An 11,916-nucleotide genomic window follows, 5' to 3' on the forward strand; every position below is an offset into this window, starting at 1 on the left:
GTCATGGATGAGGGTGTAAGAGAGACTGGTCTAGTAAGAAGCATTTGTGTCTTAACCACATGAATCCTAGCGTAGAACAGTATAACAGAAATAGCAGATCTACAAGCACACAACTTTGTGAGCGTGTAGATTATAGAGGGAAAAAAGAGGGGGCCTAGTATAAAACCCTTGGGGACTGCCGTTAGCTAAGTATATATAGTTTAAGAATTATACATACAGTACAGTATATATATTATATATTATATATCTTACTTATTTTCACATGCACCTAACACACACCAGTGACATTATTATGACACCAGACATGCCTTCGTGGGAGGTGTCACGTTCCCTCTATGTAACACTGAAACAAACTACCACTATATTGAGCCAGGTTACGTGTAAACATTTAAAAAAAGATTCTGAAATAAATCAGTTTGATATTGTAGTTGATTATATTTGTGGTGCTAACCTTGGTAATGCTTCACTGTGCACTAGTAATATTGGGCATTTATAGATACTTATATCTAGGCTTTTAACTTTTTTATTTATATTAATCATTTACTGTTGAGGCGACATTATGAATGTGAGAGAACTACTTATTTTCTTATTATTGTTTCTTTTAATGTGACGTTTGAATGTCTTGTAATGTATTTGGTTTGGACCCTAAGGAAGAACTGTTGAGGAAACAAATGGCGATCCTAAATCAATAAATAACTATAGACATAGTCAGATGCTCTCTTTTCTTCTTGTGACAGCCATCAAAATCACATAATACAGCAGATAATACGTGGTAGGAGGGAAACACCACCTACTGTGATGATTCATCTTACAGTACAGTATATTATACCGATCAACAGGCTCATAACAGGCAGATGAATCAACCACAGCTGACGAGAGGAGCTGCAGACAAGGAGCCTTGCGCCTGATTTATACACTGTCACACGATGGAGCATAAATTAGGCAGATTGAATATTTAACGAGTGAATGAGAGAAGGTTGGAGATGGATAAAACGAGAGAGAAGACCGAGATAACTGGTACTCATGATTAAGAAACCAAGACAGAGATGAGTGGGAGAGTGAGCGAATATTTTTGAGTATAGTATTTGTAGTTGGGTTACTTCTTGCCACGGTTGTCCTTCCCTCCTCAATTTATGGTCACAGTAAAATCCAGAGTGTTAAGTATCATCACAGTATAAAAGCTTGACCCGTAAGAATCCATTTTTTACTCTCCATTTAATTAATTCAAGTTTCTGTAGCTGTTGACCTCACAAGAATGGGGCAGTGATGAAGAGTCAGAAAGTGTGACATCATTCTGTTCTTAATCCTAGAAGTTAACTAAGGTATCACCTGCACCAATCCGTGTGAGTGAGGGGTGTTCAGTTTAAGTGGCCTAGCTCAAGCAACGGAACAGGCCTTTTGTTCACACATCAACCATTACAGATGACAACAGCATCCCTGCATGGTTTCCCACAGACATTAAGTCCTGTCTTGTCAATATATGGCAGAGGCAGATGACACGTTCTGCTTTCATGTGGGTACTAGAGTGCCACCAGCAACAGCCACAGAAACCAGAGAAAACAGATAATAGGGGCAATTTTCTGTGCTAGCTACTGCCAGGTGGTTTCTGAAAAACAGCAGAACAATGGAAGTAAACCATTATTAAAAGTTGCCGGCCCGAAACATCTTTGAACAGAAAATGGGAGATAGATGCACTTTAAAACATGGAGCCATCCTGACATTCGAATGATTTACCTTTTCAAAGTATTGAGTGACTCTCTCCATGGGCTCTATGGCTTCAACAAAACTCTATTGTCACATCTTAGGTTTATAGGTGTAAAAAATAAAAGTGGTTGAAATTCTTTTGCAGATCATTGCAGCTTCAAGAAAGGTGGAACGAAATGGAGAAAGAAACCGAAAAACAGACTCAATGTTAATATGAGCTGTGTGAAATATATGCATACATGATAAGATGCGTGGCTAAAAATAGCAGTGGAATGAGGCAGTTAGATAGCAACAGATGTAACAACAGCTATGTACTTAACGACGTCTGTGTCATTTTAGATTTTTGCGTTTGCTATTCAAAAATAGCAGATCTACAAGCTCACATCGCGTCACTTCGTGCCGCACTGCGAGCTTGTACATCTGCTATTTTTGAACGTTTTTGAAAAATCTTGAAAGTGAGAGAACTACTGATTTAGAAGGCATTTGTAGAATCGGCCTCAGGTCTTACAATATCGATAAAATGAGTCCGTTCAATAGCAGCAGATATAATAACAAACGTGGCAGAGTATACATAAGTGATCGATAGTGCCAGTGCAGCAGCAGTGAAGCGCACCTGCAGTCAAATGTGCACAGAAAAATGATCTTCCGAAAAGCAACTGTATAGTTAGGATATATCTTCATCTGTAAATAAATAACCCCTTTATTATTGTCGTTCTGACATCTGTTTACAGTGCAGCATGTTTGCTGTGTTGCAATAATGATTTGCTGGCCAAAAATAACTGATGTACAAGCTAATATTTAGTTTGTAGATTAGTTCTTTTTGGCAAGTGACACCATGGTACAACAGAGTACAAATGAGGCTATAGCTCTCCCCGTTCCATTATCCAACAGAAATGACCTCATGCGAAAGCTGTGATCACACCCTGTCAATCATTGTCTGAAAGAGGTGCGGTGATGAAACTATTCAGCTCTGCAGTTTACAGCTTTGAACAACTCAAATGACGTGGTATAGCACTAAGAGATCCTGCATGCCAGTGGTTCTCAAACATGTCAAGCACCCCCAAATTGATATGTATTTGGCCACAGACAAAAATATTTTGTACCAGGGACCCCCAGAAGAGAAGATTAATGTTAAAAGAAAAATCTTTCAAAATCTCACAGCGCATCAATGTGAGCGTGCAGCTCAGCTATTTTTGAATAGCCAAAGTATAAAATAATGGTTAAAGAGGTTATTGTGATGCTATATTAGCTAATTTAGCTGGGGACCCCCTGGAACCTCCTCAAGGACCCCTGGGGGTCCCCGGAGCCCACTTTGAGAACCAATGCTGTACTGTATGCCATACTGGTGTATTTGATGGGCTGGACAAACAAAGATATTCTAATTATCCAGCCTGTATAGGCTATAACAATATAAGCTGTATAGTTGTAACATCACTGGGGCACAATTCAAAGCCAAATGTTGTGCCAAACGTATACCTTCTTCTCAATATACTTTGGCGCCTGTTTGATCAATCATGAATTAGTTGTGTCTGTATGCATGCATGTGTGCAATTGCACATGGGTGCCATCATGTGTTTCAATATACATGGGCATAATAAAATATGAGTATTTGACATAATGGTACATAGGCCCTAAGATGTGAGGTGCCTATGTGTTAAGACAAACCGTGGGCCAGCACACACTGTGATCCACTGATGTGAGTGCAATAGATGAACATGGTTGGAACGTAATGGTGAAGGGTGTGAGTCATCCACCCTCCTCCACTGTGATCATTATCTCCTGTAAAAGTTCCACTTCATTAGTCGCTCTGAAGCGTAACACAGTTTCACAGAGACTAGCCCTCCTGTGGGTGGAGGCTGACATAGCAGCATTGACTACAAGAAGATGGCAAGCGTTTAATGGGAAAGCCTGAAGGGCCACTTTTAACAGTTGCAATGCTTTGGAAACACTCCAATCCCTGCCCCCATGCTTCCTTCCACGTTTTGTTTTCAATTTCAGTTTAGTTTTAATTAGTTTTTATAGCAGGTTTGTTTAAAAAAAAAAAGGCTTAGTTGTAGTTTCTTTTTTGCGATTAATTCACATTAATTTAAACTGCTGTTTGTGTTATGAGTAGGCCTACATGCACACTGAGCGCGATTATAATGAGGCGATGATGCTGCAACGTAATCGAATTTTTGAATTTTCACTGCATTTCTATTTTAATTCAAAAGTAGCAGCTCAGAAAAGAGCTTTTAGATCAGCTATCTTTGCTGTTTGTCAAACATCACTCCTCTGTATTTTTTTTGTTTGTCTGTTTTCCTACAATTTGGAACTATGTATGCTCTTGCCTCTTTCTCTACCTGCTTTTGCTTTACCTGCGCGCACACACACACACATTTCATTTAGACACTTCAGCTCAGAAATAACCAGACCATTAATTATCCATTTACCATTTATTAACCATTACCATATTAACCATTTACCATATATGCAATGATATTGCATTCAAGTTTGGCGGTGTGACTCTGATCTTGTGATTTTAAAGATTCCCTGTGCAAACATGACACAGATCTTCAATCACAAAACCCCCAGAGCAGAGCATGAATACAGTTTTACATAAACATTGAACCTTCAATGCCTAATTAAACTACCACATATCATAGTACAATCCATAGAACCACAGTACAATACACAGAATCATAGTATAATCCATAGAACCACGGTACAATACACAGAATCAACCTATAACAATATGAACTACACTGTAAATGCCACAGGGAGGAGGCCGGGGAGGTGGAGGGAATTTGAAAACCTTCGCTGTACAACCTGCAATGACAGCTAAGCATGTAGAATGAACAGAGAGCAGAAGCTGCTTAAATGACCCGCCAGAGTTGCACTGTGGGTATGAGGGCGTGAGTGAGTTGGCTTGTAGCGAAAGAGAATGACAAGAGGTTGGACGTACTGCCTTAAAGGAGTACAACTGTATAAGATTGTAAGCAAATGGGGGGGTCCGCGGAGAGTGAATGAAGTATATAAACATTCTGTCTACATGAACTATCGTTACACTGAATACACGCACGCACACATGCACGTATGCACGCTCGCACGCACGCACGCACGCACGCACGCACGCACGCACGCACGCACGCACGCACGCACGCACGCACGCACGCACGCACGCACGCACGCACGCACGCACGCACGCACGCACGCACGCACGCACGCACGCACGCACGCACGCACGCACGCACGCACGCACGCACGCGCACACACACACACACACACACACACAGTTTTAGGGAAATCCACTTTTTGCCTCCGCCAGGCCGAAGGCATGGCGAGTATGTTTGAGAGTAAGTTTTACCCCCTGTCCGTCCGTCCGTCCGTCCGTCCGTGTGTGTGTCCGTCTGTCCGCAGCTAATCTCTGGCACCGTTGGCCCGGTCGCTGCGAAACTGTGCACACACACTCCCTGGATGCCAATTCAGAACCTCTGCCCCAAATTTTTCACATGGGCCTGTTATAGCGCCACCAGGAGGCCGATTTGTGCAAAACCAATTTCTTTATATTACTCCTACAGATTTTATCAAAACGTCATGCAAATCGGTATACAGTATCTCTATAGCCATGTGATGAACACGGATCTGTCCGATTTCCCATATTCCATCCTCATTGGCTAAGGCTGGCTTCCAAAGTTTGCAAGATTGGTCAGTTTTGAACAAAATGCCTCAAATTATGCACTCAGCTTGCGATTTCCGTGAAATTTTACACACACATTCCCTATAGGCTGAGGAAGAAATGCCACCCTTTTAACATTGGCCTGTTATAGCGCCACCAGCAGGTCTAATCTAGCAAAACACAGTTTTGGAACAAAATGCCTCAAATCATGAATGCAGTGTCGTGAAAGGCCTAAGAAGAAACGGGCACCCTTTTCACAATGGCCTATTATAGCGCCACCAGGAGGCCACAATAACCTACCTGACCTGGCGGAGACCTGTGCTCCGAGGAGCACTTTTTCTAGTTTGTTTTGTTTTTCCAACAGCATGTTTTGTTTTGTTATTTTAGTTTTGGTTGGGAAATCTACACTAGTCCAGTTTTGGAGTTTTGTTTTGTTTTTGTTTAGATTATATCTTTGGGTTTTGGTTGGTTAGGGGGAAGAGCTACAGTAGTTTTGCACACCCCATTGCGTGGTTGGCCGTAGCCGTCATGTACTTTGTGACTGCTTCGGTTGGCGTGGAAACATGGTATCAGCCATTCATGGGGAGATTCCACTACAGAGACCTCTTTGTCGTCACCCTTTTCTGTTCCTTCTGTGTGAGCCTACCCATGAGCCTTTGCAATGTTCTTAAGTTAAGGCGTACCGCAGTAAAAGCCTGAAAAAACACGGTGGTGCGTACGATGTGTTCCTGCCCTTCCTTTCTCCTGTCCTCATCTTTCTCCTCTCTACGATCTGGGCTGTGTTCTCTCCATCTGCCATCCTTGTTTTGTTGTTTACTTCAACCTTCCTAACTGCTTCAGCATGTAGAATCTTCTCAACTGTCTTTATTTTGGCATTTCTTCCTCAGCTTAGTGGCAATATGCGTGCAAAGTTTCACATCAATTGCATGCTGTGTTCATGATTTGAGGCATGTTCAAAACGGACCACTCCTGCAAACTTTGGAAGCCAATCTTAGCCAATCAGGATGGAATATGAAATATCTGAAGGACCTTTTTGGTTTAATGACTATAGAGATACTGTGTACCGGTTTCAGTGATGTTTGGACAAAATCTGTAGGAGTAATATTAAAAAAAAGGGTTTTGTAAAAATCGGCCTCCTGGTGGCACTATAAAAAGTTCTGGCATCCAGGGAGTGTGCGTGCACAGTTTTGCTGCGATCGGGCCAATGGTGCCGGAGATTAGCTGTTCACAGACAGACGGACACACACAGACGGACGGACGGACGGACGGACGGACGGACGAACAGGGAGCAAAACATGCAGAACTACAGCACAGAAGTTTTATGACCTTGCCTGTAATCTTGAAGTTTTTGGACATAAAATAATGAGTCTGGACATGGATGTGAAGCGTGAACTGCCACTGGTTGGTGACCCCAACCCTAACACCTAACCCCAAGCCTATAACCTATATAAGGCTGAGTGAACATAGGCATGACCATAGACATAAAAAGGTAGACGCCTCCTCCGACTCTAGGGCGTATGTATCTACAGGCGCCATATTGGGGAAGGAAAACTCACAAGAGTCAGCCGTGCAGCAACTATACCGTATAGTTAGTTGGAACTTGCCAAACTCCACACTCGGATTTGTGAAATAAATCGGATTTTACTGCAGTCTCAACAGGGCCCCATGCAGAGACATGGTCAGTTCGTGTGCAGCTTGGGATGTGATTGGTTCAGAACGAACCATTATATCTCTGCTGTCAGGCAGAAACCAGCAATGTCCAAAATATTAACTTTTCAGGAAATTAAAACAACAAACATGTTTTTAGAACAACACAATACTGCCTCATCAAGTTGATACGGTGACTTTATACATTGTCAGATACTTGAATGTGTCCTTATATTATAATCCCTTTCCCCAATTACAGGTCAAGTGGAGTTAGGAGGTTTTTGACCATTAATGTGGAGGGTTTTTCTTTTCCGTTTGACTTTGAAAGGACTTTTTTGAATACTTTTCATTGGTTCAATATTTGTAAACCCCACACACAGACATAAAGAGTGTTCAATAGCACAGAATTTTTTTTTTAAACGTTGAAAAATGGAGATAGCTGGTTTCTGCCCGACAGCGACAATTAATATACTGCTCTGCGACTTTGATGTTATAATTGCTTACAACTGTCTTGGAGTGTTATGTGTTATGGTCTCAGTGCCATTAGTGCCATTAAAATTGACGACTGTCAGTGCTGTTTTTGTAAAAACAAAAAACAAAACAAAAAAATCTATAATAAATATTAATTTCATCGTGGTATTTATTATTTAATGTTTGGACTAAAAGACGTCCATGGATGTGTTCTGACCTGAATAGCATGATGAGGATGTTGGATATAGACAGAAAAGGCAATTCTGCAATGTGGCCTGCATATTTCATGTATATTATTATCTATTTCAGTGACTGGAGACAGACATGTTTTGTGACTATTACTGTTACTTGGATTAGATAAAAGTATTTTGGTTTGAACATTGAACAAGATAAACGCTTGAAAATCGGTTGAAAATGGTGGGATGTGTGATGTGATGTGTTGTGATGATTTTGATAGTGGCGAGACCGCCTGCTTCAAAGGACATAAATGCATTAGAAGGCTCGGCTTCCTTCCCCAATATGGCGATCGTGGAGACAGGTCGCTCCAAAGAATTGCAGCGGCCAATGAGGTATGTAGGGGGGCTTGATTCTGATTCATTCTGAGCCCGTACTTAATTGGGGACCCTTACCGTGGTCAGTTATATTGTTATATATTCTCTCTATTCTCTCTCTCTCTCTCTCTCTCTCTCTCTCTCTCTCTCTCTCTCTCTCTCTCGCGCACGCACGCACGCACGCACGCACGCACGCACGCACGCACGCACGCACGCACGCACGCACGTGTTCAATTCAAACACTGTTTGTAACAACAATGTCATTCATGAATAGTCCAATTTCCAGACGTGGACTAATTGAAATAAACGTCTGTGCACAGCCCAATATGACGTGCATTGCATGCTACCTTTGTACGTACATCCATGGTGCCCTCATTTTTGTTGCTGCCCCGTCCACTTGTACACGTATAGCACGCTTCCTGCACATGTAGGCATTATCAAGACCACAATTACAGTAAATTAATTAAAAGCAGTGGTTCTCAACCTGTGGGTCAGGACCCCCAAGGGGAGGGTTGATTTGGGGGGGGGCATGATTTTGGGGGGGTCCCCAGAAGGACCTTTAAGACCTTTTTAATACCTAAAAAAAGGACACAATGAAATAAATAAATAGACAATGAATTCAATAAAAAACACATTGAAATAAATAAGAAATGAACACACAACGTATTTCATTGTTTTATTTCATTGTGTTTCTTATTTATTTCATTGTGGTATTTATTATTTAAAAGTTTGGACCAATGGACTTCCATAGGCAGTAGTAGCATAAAATGCAGAATGTCAAAATCTTGAGATGCCACAATAATGCTGGTCAAACTTGTTTACAGTAAAAGAAATATGCTTCATTAGCTGTCAAATCATCAACCCCAACTCTGGAACCAAAATGCACCAAAACAATAAGAGTCAAGAAAAACTATGTGATGCCCATCTGAAAAATATTAGAAAATGAGAATGTATGCACGTCTCCATATCTAAAAAGAAATCCATTGAAATAATAATAACTATTATTAAATTATACTGATCCATCCGTAACACTTTATTTTCCTAAATGCAGTCTTCAAAGATGAATGACTTTGTACTTGTCTACAACTGAAAGTAAAGAGAAAAATAGAAATAGTTCCTGCTCAGTAAAATCCTGATTGTTAATTTAACTTGTTAATTAAAATGCATACCGGTATTCAGACAGGGAACTACTAAAGTCTGTGGATCCCCATAAGACGAGGATTAGAAACTAATAAAGGCCTGAAAAGCTGAGTCATCCATGGAGAGGGCTATGTCAACAGGTCTCCCTGGACACCTAATCTCTCTGAAGTATTATTTGGTAGCCAAGGTGCAGGGAGCAGAGAGGAGACAGGAACGGTAAGCTACACTTCAGAGACAGAGAAAGTGGTCAGGAGAGAGATGTGCATCAGTCACGCCTAATTTATGAATTACTTCTTCGCACAAGCGTGAAAATGATAGATTTTCAAATGAAAGACGTGGCAGGTGTTTCCAGTCAAAAATGTATTATTTTCATCGAGCGACATCATTGTGCAGTGAACTAACTATAAATTAGCCCCGGGAAGCAGGGAATTAGACAGAAATGCTGACATAAGCCCGTAAGACCCCTGTGTTGTTGTCAGTCATGTTGAGTCAAAGCTTGTGCTGCGAGCCGATGGACCAGAGATCTTTCTTTCTTTTTTTCTCGCCCCTAGACCACGTGTAACCTTGCATCCCCAGGCTGATGCGCCAGAAACCCTGTTTTTTGTTCCGAACTGACTACTACAATATGTGTTTATATACAGTTATATATCCAGCTGGGTGCCACAATATATTGTTCCCCCTACAATGTGAATGCCGAATCGAGTAGCCCGGTCTTGGCAGTCACTTCAAGTTAGAATAAAACATGGCCAAACAAAGTATTCCAAGAAGTACTTGAAGACATTTTGGATTCCTAAAATTACTCTGACCGAGAGGAATCGTTTTGGAGGAGCACAGGCTACAGTATATCCATATCTGCTCTAGATCAACTAAATGAGTTTCATCCCGGTCTGCATGCCTTTCTTTCTTTCTTTCTTTCTTTCTTTCTTTCTTTCATAAGTAGGATTTATACTTACAGTAAAGTATACAGAGCATAAATTGGATATTAATCTCTATTTCTCCCAGTCATTTCCTTGATGACTGGGGGGTGGTGGGCTGGAGGATGGATTCAAGGTACAGCGTTGGTGCTTCCTCTACCGCAGCGGTGCAGCTCACTAGGACTCAGCAACGCTCCAGTTACTGCAGGCAGCATCCTCCTATTGATTCTCATCAGCTCTTTGTGAGCAATTAGACAAAGTCAAGCACTGACGGACAGCACTGAGCTAGAATGTCAAACCGCATGCCCACAGAGAGGATAAGGCTCAGGGAGGCAGGGGGAGCAATTAAGGGCAGAGACTGAGAGAAAGATCATTGAGACTTGTTAATGTAAGTATATTTTGATGCCAATACTTTTGTGCCTTATACAGCCGTAGGGCCGAAGGATATGTTGTCTGTGTGTCTGATTGGCAACAATATCCGACACACCACTGGACCCATCAGCACAAAGCTTTGCACGCACACTCTCAGTAGGCCCAGGATGAACCTCATGGTGGAAGTCTCATGGTGGCACTATAACAGGCCGTTTCACGTTTGGGCATATAAGTCTTAAACTGTAGGTCGTACAGTCAACATTTTCCCAGGATTCCTTGGCTCAAGTGATTTCACTTCCACCCATTAGAGGCCATCACAAATGCTAAAAACTGTTTGTTGTCAAAACGTGATTTTCCCACCAAATTAGGCATAAATGTTCTTGTCAGTCATGTGACAATGATCGTCAAACAGAGTTTTGATACTGCCATAAATGCAACATCCAGTCATACCCAAATAGGAATCGTATGTTGCAGAGCCTTTATAGAGCACACTTCCAAAATCGCTTTCACTTCTGCCTAGTTGGTGGTGCAATATGTGCACAGTTGCACCGTCTCTCTTACAAACTCTATTTCCCCCGCAGCTTCCTTGTGTCCTGATTGCTGCACCTTATTTCAGATTTTTTTTTTCGCTCGGCACCGCAACTCTCGTGGCTCAAGGCCCCTTCAGATGGCGCGCCGCGGTCAGTGAAAACAAGTGCACCTTTTTCAATCTGAGTGGTTTTCCAATCATACTATAGCATAAATATCCCTACCAGTACAGTCAATTTAGAAGCATAACAAGTTGTATCAAGATGTGTAATAGGAAGTAGCACACAGAGATCATTCTTTTCCTAACTTCAAATGAAATGACTGATACAGGGTAGGCCTGGGTCGGCAACCTGGCCTGGTGGAGACCTGCACTCTGAGAAGCGCAACTTTTCTAGTTTGTGTTTTATCGCCTTCCTGCTATAAGATTGTTATCAGTCATAACTGGATAATAAACCAGGATACATGGATATAGTTTCCTCATAGTCATAGAACCTTATTGTGTGTTCAGATTACAGCCTATTGAGCAAGATCTGGGAAAGGACCTCTAGTTCCTGTAAAATACTGATGCCTTATTTACAGTAAAGTTAATGAGAGATGCACTTTATTCTGTACAACAAAGGTTGCTTCTGGGTATGCTATTTTTGTTTTCAATAAATAAATAAATATGTTGCGTAACATATATTTTTTAAAGTATTTCCTGAAACTCCTGCTTAGTTGTGACAGATTAAAAAAAATGTATCAGTCATCATAACTGGATAATAAACCAGGGTACATGGATATAGTATCCTCGTAGAACCTTATTGTGTGTTCAGATTACAATATTGTGCAAGGCCTGTGGGAAAGGACATGATCCTTGAAAAAAACAAGAAGTGGACCCGGCTCACTGTATAAATAGAAAGAGAGCTAGTTTGAGTCAGTATTTGTGTCACTGTCT

This window comes from Gymnoscopelus braueri (assembly GCF_963280865.1).
Source record: "Gymnoscopelus braueri genome assembly, chromosome: 13".
Classification (NCBI taxonomy): domain Eukaryota; kingdom Metazoa; phylum Chordata; class Actinopteri; order Myctophiformes; family Myctophidae; genus Gymnoscopelus; species Gymnoscopelus braueri.